The sequence below is a fragment of the Palaemon carinicauda genome, chromosome 5 (assembly GCF_036898095.1).
Source record: "Palaemon carinicauda isolate YSFRI2023 chromosome 5, ASM3689809v2, whole genome shotgun sequence".
In the NCBI taxonomy this organism is placed as follows: Eukaryota; Metazoa; Arthropoda; class Malacostraca; order Decapoda; family Palaemonidae; genus Palaemon; species Palaemon carinicauda.
In genome coordinates, this window is record NC_090729.1 from 34,447,831 (window position 1) to 34,457,200 (window position 9,370).

Consider the following 9,370-nt stretch of genomic DNA (forward strand, 5'->3'; position numbering starts at 1 on the left):
ATTATATCTTAATTTTTTTTTGTGTGTCTTTTGTGAATTTTCTGTTATATTTTTGTGGGTTATTCTTAAGAAAACTTTTTTTTTGTCACATTAAATGTTACTAAAAACTATATTTTGGTCGTATACGGTGTTATTTTTTATTTTTTCCCCGTGTTCAGTGTCCGTTTCATCCCATTTTTGTAATTAAAAAGTAGTATTTGATGAGACAAACACATTTATATTTTCTATTTTTTCAACAAAAACCTAATTCATTTATCCTATTAGGTGCTATTTTTTTTATTTTTTCCCCACGTTCAATGTCCATTTTATCTAATAAAACTATATTTATATTAAAAAATTATATGTTTTAGTTTTTTTTTGTGTGTCTTTTGTGGTTTTTTTGTAAAAAAACATAATTTTTTTTGTACTGAAGAATGTTTTTTTTCATTTTTTGGGTTATTTTTCTTCAATTTTAATATTTTTTGTGGGTTATTCTTATAAAAACTAGTTTTTTTTTTATAAAAAATACTTGTTTATCTAAATATTTTAAAGTTATTCATATAATCCCTCATTTCTGTAATTAAAAAAGTACTATTTGATGAAACAAAAATATTCATATTTTCTATTTTTTCAACATAAACCTAATTTATTTGTCCTATTAGGTGTTATTTTTTTATTTTTTCCCCACGTTTAATGTCAATTTTATCTAATAAAACTATATTCATATTAAAAAATATATATATTTTAATTCTTTTTTGTGTGTCTTTTGTGAATTTTCTGTAAAAATATTATTTTTTTTGTACTAAAGAATGTTTTTTTTTTGTTTTTTAGACTGTTTTTCTTCAATTTTTTATATTTTTTTGGGTTATTCTTATGAAAACTTTTTTTTTGTCACATTAAATGTTACTAAAAACTATATTTTGGTCGTATACGGTGTTATTTTTTATTTTTTCCCCGTGTTCAGTGTCCCGTTTTATCCCATTTTTGTAATTAAAAAGTAGTATTTGATGAGACAAACACATTTATATTTTCTATTTTTTCAACAAAAACCTAATTTATTTGTTCTATTAGGTGCTATTTTTTTATTTTTTTCCCACGTTCAATGTCCATTTTATCTAATAAAACTATATTTATATTAAAAAATTATATGTTTTAGTTTTTTTTGTGTGTCTTTTGTGGTTTTTCTGTAAAAAAATATTAATTTTTTTTGTACTGAAGAATGTTTTTTTTTAATTTTTTGGGTTATTTTTCTTCAATTTTAATATTTTTTGTGGGTTATTCTTATGAAAACTAGTTTTTTTTTTATAAAAAATACTTGTTTATCTAAATATTTTTTAAATTTATTCATATAATCCCTCTTTTCTGTAATTAAAAAGTAGTATTTGATGAAACAAAAATATTCATATTTTTCTATTTTTTCAACATAAACCTAATTTATTTGTCCTATTAGGTGTTATTTTTTTATTTTTTCCCCACGTTCAATGTCCATTTTATCTAATAAAACTATATTTATATTAAAAAATACATATATTTTAATTTTTTTTTGTGTCTTTTGTGAATTTTCTGTTATATTTTTGTGGGTTATTCTTATGAAAACTTTTTTTTTTGTCACATTAAATGTTACTAAAAACTATATTTTGGTCGTATACGGTGTTATTTTTTATTTTTTTCCCCGTGTTCAGTGTCCGTTTTATCCCATTTTTGTAATTAAAAAGTAGTATTTGATGAGACAAACACATTTATATTTTCTATTTTTTCAACAAAAACCTAATTTATTTGTCCTATTAGAAGTTTTTTTTCATTTTTTTCCCATGTTCAATGTCCATTTTATCTAATAAAACTATATTTATATTAAAAAATTATATGTTTTAGTTTTTTTTGTGTGTCTTTTGTGGTTTTTCTGTAAAAAAAATATTATTTTTTTTTGTACTGAAGAATGTTTTTTTTCATTTTTTGGGTTATTTTTCTTCAATTTTAATATTTTTTGTGGGTTAATCTTATAAAAACTAAGTTTTTTTTTTATAAAAAATACTTGTTTATCTAAATATTTTTAAAATTTATTCATATAATCCCTCATTTCTGTAATTAAAAAGTAGTATTTGATGAAACAAAAATATTCATATTTTCTATTTTTTCAACATAAACCTAATTTATTTGTCCTATTAGGTGTTATTTTTTTATTTTTTCCCCACGTTTAATGTCAATTTTATCTAATAAAACTATATTTATATAAAAAATACATATATTTTAATTTTTTTTTGTGTGTCTTTTGTGAATTTTCTGTAAAAAATATTATTTTTTTTGTACTAAAGAATATTTTTTTTGTTTTTTTAGACTGTTTTTCTTCAATTTTTTATATTTTTTTGGGGGTGGTTATTCTTATGAAAACTTTTTTTTTGTCACCTTAAATGTTACTAAAAACTATATTTTGGTCGTATACGGTGTTATTTTTTATTTTTTCCCCGTGTTCAGTGTCCATTTTTATCCCATTTTTGTAATTAAAAAGTAGTATTTGATGAAACAAAAACACTTATATTTTCTATTTTTTCAACAAAAACCTAATTTATTTGTCCTATTAGAAGTTTTTTTTTCATTTTTTTCCCATGTTCAATGTCCATTTTATCTAATAAAAACTATATCTATATTAAAAAATTATATGTTTTAGTTTTTTTTTGTGTGTCTTTTGTGGTTTTTTCTGTAAAAAAATTACTTTTTTTGTACTAAAGAATGTTTTTTTTTTGTTTTTTAGACTGTTTTTCTTCAATTTTTTATATTTTTTTGGGTTATTCTTATGAAAACTGTTTTTTTGTCACATTAAATGTTACTAAAAACTATATTTTGGTCGTATACGGTGTTATTTTTTATTTTTTCCCCGTGTTCAGTGTCCATTTTATCCCATTTTTGTAATTAAAAAGTAGTATTTGATGAAACAAAAACACTTATATTTTCTATTTTTTCAACAAAAACCTAATTTATTTGTCCTATTAGAAGTTTTTTTTCATTTTTTCCCATGTTCAATGTCCATTTTATCTAATAAAAACTATATTTATATAAAAAAATACATATATTTTAGTTTTTTTGTGTGTCTTTTGTGAATTTTCTGTAAAAAATATTATTTTTTTGTACTAAAGAATATTTTTTTTTTTCATTTTTTGAGTTATTTTTCTTCAATTTTAATATTTTTTTGTGGGTTAATCTTATAAAAACTAAGTTTTTATATAAAAAATACTTGTTTATCTAAATATTTTTTAAATTTATTCATATAATCCCTCATTTTTGTAATTAAAAAGTAGTATTTGATGAAACAAAAACATTTATATTTCTATTTTTTCAACAAAAACCTAATTTATTTGTCCTATTAGGTGTTATTTTTCATTTTTTCCCCACGTTCAATGTCCATTTTACCCAATAAAACTACATTTATATCATAAAATACACATATTTTGATTTTTTAAATATTTTTTCTTATTTTTCAATAGTTTTCTATGTCATATTATTAACTAGAAATCAATATTATGAACCCAAACGGTAATATTATTAACTAAAATGTAATTTTATGAACAAATATAATACAAATGTTAACCACAAAAAAAAAAGTTAACCGAAATGGTAATATTATTAACAAAAAAAAAGCATGTTATGAACTTCATTGGTAATATTATGAACATTTTTTATTGGTTTTCCAAAGTTTTATTAATTGATTTTGTTGAAATTTTATTGAAATTTACGCATTTTTTCAATTAAAAAATAATTGTCGGGAATTTGAAAAATTATGAGCAGGTTAATAAAAAAAATAGATTGATAATGCCCATGAATATATATTTAAAACAAATAATAATAGTTTTCTATGACAAATAAAAGATTTCTTGCGGTGACTAATGTATTTATTAATAGTATTACAAAAAATAATTTAAGAGTGTTACACAAAAAACATAACCACGTAAAATATTATCTTAACTTTTTTGAATTTTGTTAAATTTTAATAACTTTAAATAATTATTTTATTGTTACTGTTATTCAGTTATATGTAATAGTAGCTGCACTGTGCATCTGTATATGTATATAAACCCCAGAATATGAACTGCAATACATCATTAGACTTCTAATTTACGACCAAGTAACATATAGTTGATAGCTAAATATTTTAGTAATGGAGATAATAATTCTCCGGTTATTGGTATTGACCTGGGAACTACTTATTCGTGTGTTGCTGTTTTTCAAAATGAAAAAAGTTGAAATTATTGCTAATGACCAAGGAAATAGAACCACTCCTTCTTATGTTGCATTCAATGACACCGAAAGACTTATTGGGGAAGCGGCAAAAAATCAATGTGCCTTGAATCCAAAAAATACCATTTTTGATGTAAAAAGGTTAATGGGCAGAAATTATATAGATGATTGCGTTCAACGAGTAATTAAAATCTTACCCTATGAAATTATTGACGAAGAGAATAAACCAAAAATACAAGTCGAATATAAAAAAGAGAAAAAGGTGTTAACCCCCAGAAGAAGTATCTTCTATGATATTATCAAAAATGAAAAAAATTGCAGAAAATTATTTAGGACGAAATATAAATAAAGCTGTTATTACAGTTCCGGCTTATTTTAACGATTCTCAGCGACAGGCTACCAAAGATGCTGGGACCATCGCTGGACTTGATGTTATTCGAATAATTAATGAACCCACAGCCGCTGCCATCGCTTATGGATTAAATAATGATACAAAAGAACAAAACGTTTTAATATTTGATTTGGGTGGGGGACTTTTGATGTATCTATATTGAATATTAGTAATGATGGCATTTTTGAAGTTAAATCAACAGCAGGAGATACTCATCTTGGGGGAGAAGATTTTGATAGTATTTTATTAGATTATTTTACACGAGAATTCAGCAAAAAATATAAAAAAGATTTAAGCAAACAATAAAAGATCATTAAGGCGTCTTCGTTCTGCCTGTGAAACTGCTAAACGAACTTTATTTTCATCTACACAAGCGACAATCGAAATTGATTCGTTATATGAGGGAATTGATTTTCATACTACCATTACTCGCGCTAAATTTGAAAATTTGTGTGGGAGTTTATTCAAAAACACTCTAGTGCCAGTTGAAAGGGCGTTAATCGATGCTAAGCTCGATAAGAGTGACATCGATTAAATTGTTTTGGTTGGAGGTTCTACGCGTATTCCAAAAATACAAAACCTCCTTCAAACTTTTTTTAATGAAAGAATTTGAATAAGTCGATTAATCCAGATGAGGCTGTAGCCTATGGTGCTGCCATTCAAGCTGCCATTCTCAGTGGAGATAAATCTGATAAGATCAAAGATTTATTATTACTGGATGTGACTCCCTTTCATTGGGTATTGAAACTGCCGGTAATATTATGACTACCATGATTAAAAGAAACGCGACAATTCCTACTAGCAAATTTGAAAACTTCACTACGTATAGTGATAACCAAGAATGTGTTAATATTAAAATATATGAAGGAGAAAGAACTAAAACTAAAGATGATAATTATTTGGGGGAGTTTCAATTAAATAATATACCCCAGGCACCCAAGGGTATACCTAAAATTAAGGTTACATTTGATATTGATGCCAATGGGATATTAAATGTGTCAGCAACCGAAGAATCTTCCGGCAAATCAGAAAAATTACTATAACTAATGACTCGGGAAGATTAAACAAAGAAGAGTAGATCGAATGATCAAAGAAGCTGAAATGTATGCTGCTCAAGACCGGGAATTAAGAAACGATATAGAGCTAAATGTAAATTAGAATCATATTGCTTAGAAATACAAAATAATATCATAAATAATAACAGTATTAATATAGATATATTTAAATCAAAATTAGAAAGTACTCTCAAGTGGATTGATGAAACCCCCTCTGCTAAACAAAAAGATTATGAAAATAAATTAAAAGAAATAAAAAAGGATTATGAACATATACTTGGGGAAAATGAATCAAATTTACATAATAATCAATTCCACCCAACCATTGAAGAAGTTGACTAATAAACAGAGAAGGGTTTTCATAATTTATTAATATAAAATTTTATATATTAAAAATGAATAATTTCAAAAGTTACCAAGAAGGAATAAATGCCCCAATAGATCTTTTAAAATGTAGTTTCCCGTTCTGGATACACCAACAATATCTATTTTCTCATTATTATTTAGATGTCGATAAAGAAGATGTCCCTCTTGATTTAAAATATATAAATGTACATGCCACTGATCGACTATAATTATTTACACCACAAAAAAATCACCATTTTATGAAAATGTAAATGAGTGTGTAATGGTTGGAAGAATGAATGATTTAAAAAATAAGAAGTTGGTATTGTATTTCTATATGCACGGAGCTACGTGGAATGATGGACTTGAAAACGAAGGGTATATTTTTGGGCAAGAGACCCTAATTTATTGCTTCAAGTTATTTACATCGAAAATGGGCTGAGGCAAACTGTTTATAATAACCTGAAATTAGATAACACTGGGGTAATGACGCTAAAGCCATATCCTAGAGCAATCCACCATAGATATAGAAGTAACTGCAATCACATTGCCTATCCAGATGAATTTGAAATGCTATAAAAGATATTAATTTTAATGTTGGGTTTGATTACATATATAATCCTATTGAAGGTGATGATGATCTAACTCAATTTAAATTTGATGTAGGAAACATTGATAGAGTATATTACTTGAAGAAAGGCGGAAAGGGGGAAGTTGTCATGTTATGCGAGACTAGACCCGCGTTTATTTGTCTATATATATATTAATCAAACTACAAAGACGATGTTTATTTCTAAATTTCGAGAGGCATTTATCAATACTATTGTAAAAATGAATCCTGATAATGAAATAAAACAAACCATTGTAGATGCAGTAAACAGCGATACTATTTTAGTATAAATAATTTTCATAATAAAAAAAGATGCACCCCAAAACAATTAATTTTCCTATTGATTTCATATCATCACGAGGTGAAATTCAGTTATTATTTAATTGGAAAATGTTCTATAAATTAAAATCTTGTAAAGAATACCCAGCCATTTTATGTTTCCCGAATTTTTTACCAATTCTATATTTTCTATTTTAAGATGGTACTCATATGAAAACAATGATAACCTATTATTATTATTAGAAATTAAAAATCAAATTAGAAGATGTTTTGAAATGTTAGAGGTTTTAGTAAACACAATAATTAACAACGAAAGCTATAAAGTTCAGGTTAAGAGTCCCCAACAAATTGAAAAACAGTTATGGGAAATTGTTTTCTTGACTAAGAAGAATAATAATAATAACAACAACAATCCCCAGGATATAGAAAATAAAAAACAGAAATTGAACACCTTTTCTTGGAATGGTATCTAGAAAATTGAAAGTAGTCAACATAATTACCAACAAATTTTATTCACAAAAAATCTCGAAATCAATAAAGTGAACACACTCAAAGAATTATCCAAAACTTTATATAACACAGGGTGCTGTGATACAATAAAAGAGATTTCATTAATTCCTCCACATTCAATTCACTATGTTAATCAAACGTTTTTTTCTAATTATTCAAAGTTGCCCCCTGAATTATATGGACCGGCAAGTTGGGGACCAATATATTGGAATATTTTTCATGCCTTTTCAATAAATGCTGCAAACAATAAAAATTCTAAAACTAATTGTTTACCAGAGCATTTATATGCATTTATTCACATAATTCCACTTTTGATTCCTTGTCCTATTTGTATAAAACATTATTATACCATTATTCAACCTAGTAAAATTAAGCCGGCGATATCTATATTACAATATGAAAATTTATATGAAAAAATTCATACAAGTATATCCAATGGAAAGTTAGTGTGAATTTTTTGAAATAGACAATTATTTGTATAATGTGTACAGTATATTAACTATATATACACATAAAAGGTTTTATTATTAATTAGAAAAATTCAGGGCGTATGCAATAGTATTCAAAATTTTTATGTGGGTATTTAGTACGTTGAGTTTACAGAGACCCATTATAATGATTTGATTTTCTGGTGAGTATTTATCGGGTATATCAATAATAACATTATATTTTTTTCTTAAATTATTAATTTTTTTTCCACGTTTACCAATGATAAATTTATAATAATCTGAATAGCCATAAATTAAGCTTTGATGTATTTGTTTTGGGTCGCAATTTTCATTTATGGGCATGATATACGAAGAAAAGGATGAGGTAGATAAAAAGGATGGTGATGGTGTATTATATAAAAATAAAGGATTATTATAAAAAATATCAATTGTATTATCATTATTATTATTAATATTATTTTCAGATGAACAAATATTATCCATTTTTTCAATTAGATTAGTAATCTGGATTTTCAGTTCTCGTATGTGAAAATGTAAATTTTTCAGTTCATTTATATTATATTTTATATGTTGTCTATAATCACAATTTAATTTTCTAAAACAATTATTATTATTATTATTATTATTATTATAATTGTTGTCGTTGTTGCCGTTTTCCTCTCCTATTTTATCATCATCTTTGAGATACTTAGTGTTGTGTTTTAAATTTCCATTTTGGTATTCAACGTTAATATAATTATCGCCATTAATACTACTACTACTACTATTACTACTACTACTACTACTATTATCATTTACAAAATTTAATTTTGATTTAGTAGTCATGTTTTTTTTAGAATGTGTGACTTATCTAAAAAGATTTGCTCTTAGGATTTGAAAAAGAATATATAACAAGGTATATATGTGTGTGTGTGTGTGCATGATATACACATATATTTATATAAAATTTAAAAACGACAATGTTTTTTTATTAAATAATTAAAAAAATGACCCAAAGAGAAAACCAAAAAAAAAAGAAAAAGATATTCTTCAATCAAAAACGAAATTATTATTTCAAACGAAAAAAATATAAACCCACAAAGATATATATCTGATACCTTTTTAGTGGGATCAACAAACGAAGAAAAAAAAATGATATCTAATAATGAAGCGGAGAACCTAAGAGTTCGAATTGATATTCTTGAAATGAAAATGGATAAATTATTCAGAGTACTAGGTCCCATGAATAGTATAAAAGCTACACCGGTTGCTTCGTTAATATATTCAGATTCAAAAAAATGTCACGATTATGTCACTGCCATTTATAATAATTGGATTGAATATTTTTCATATATGGCATCTAGTAATATAAGTAAAGAACTGAAATTTGAAGATTTTTTAGAAATATCAATAAATTTATTTTTGAAAATTACTTTTCTAAATATGATATTACAATAAAATCTTTGTTTAATTTACATGATTTAACAGACAAAGAACGTAATATATTGTCGTGGAATAGATACCCAAATACGTGGGAATTAAA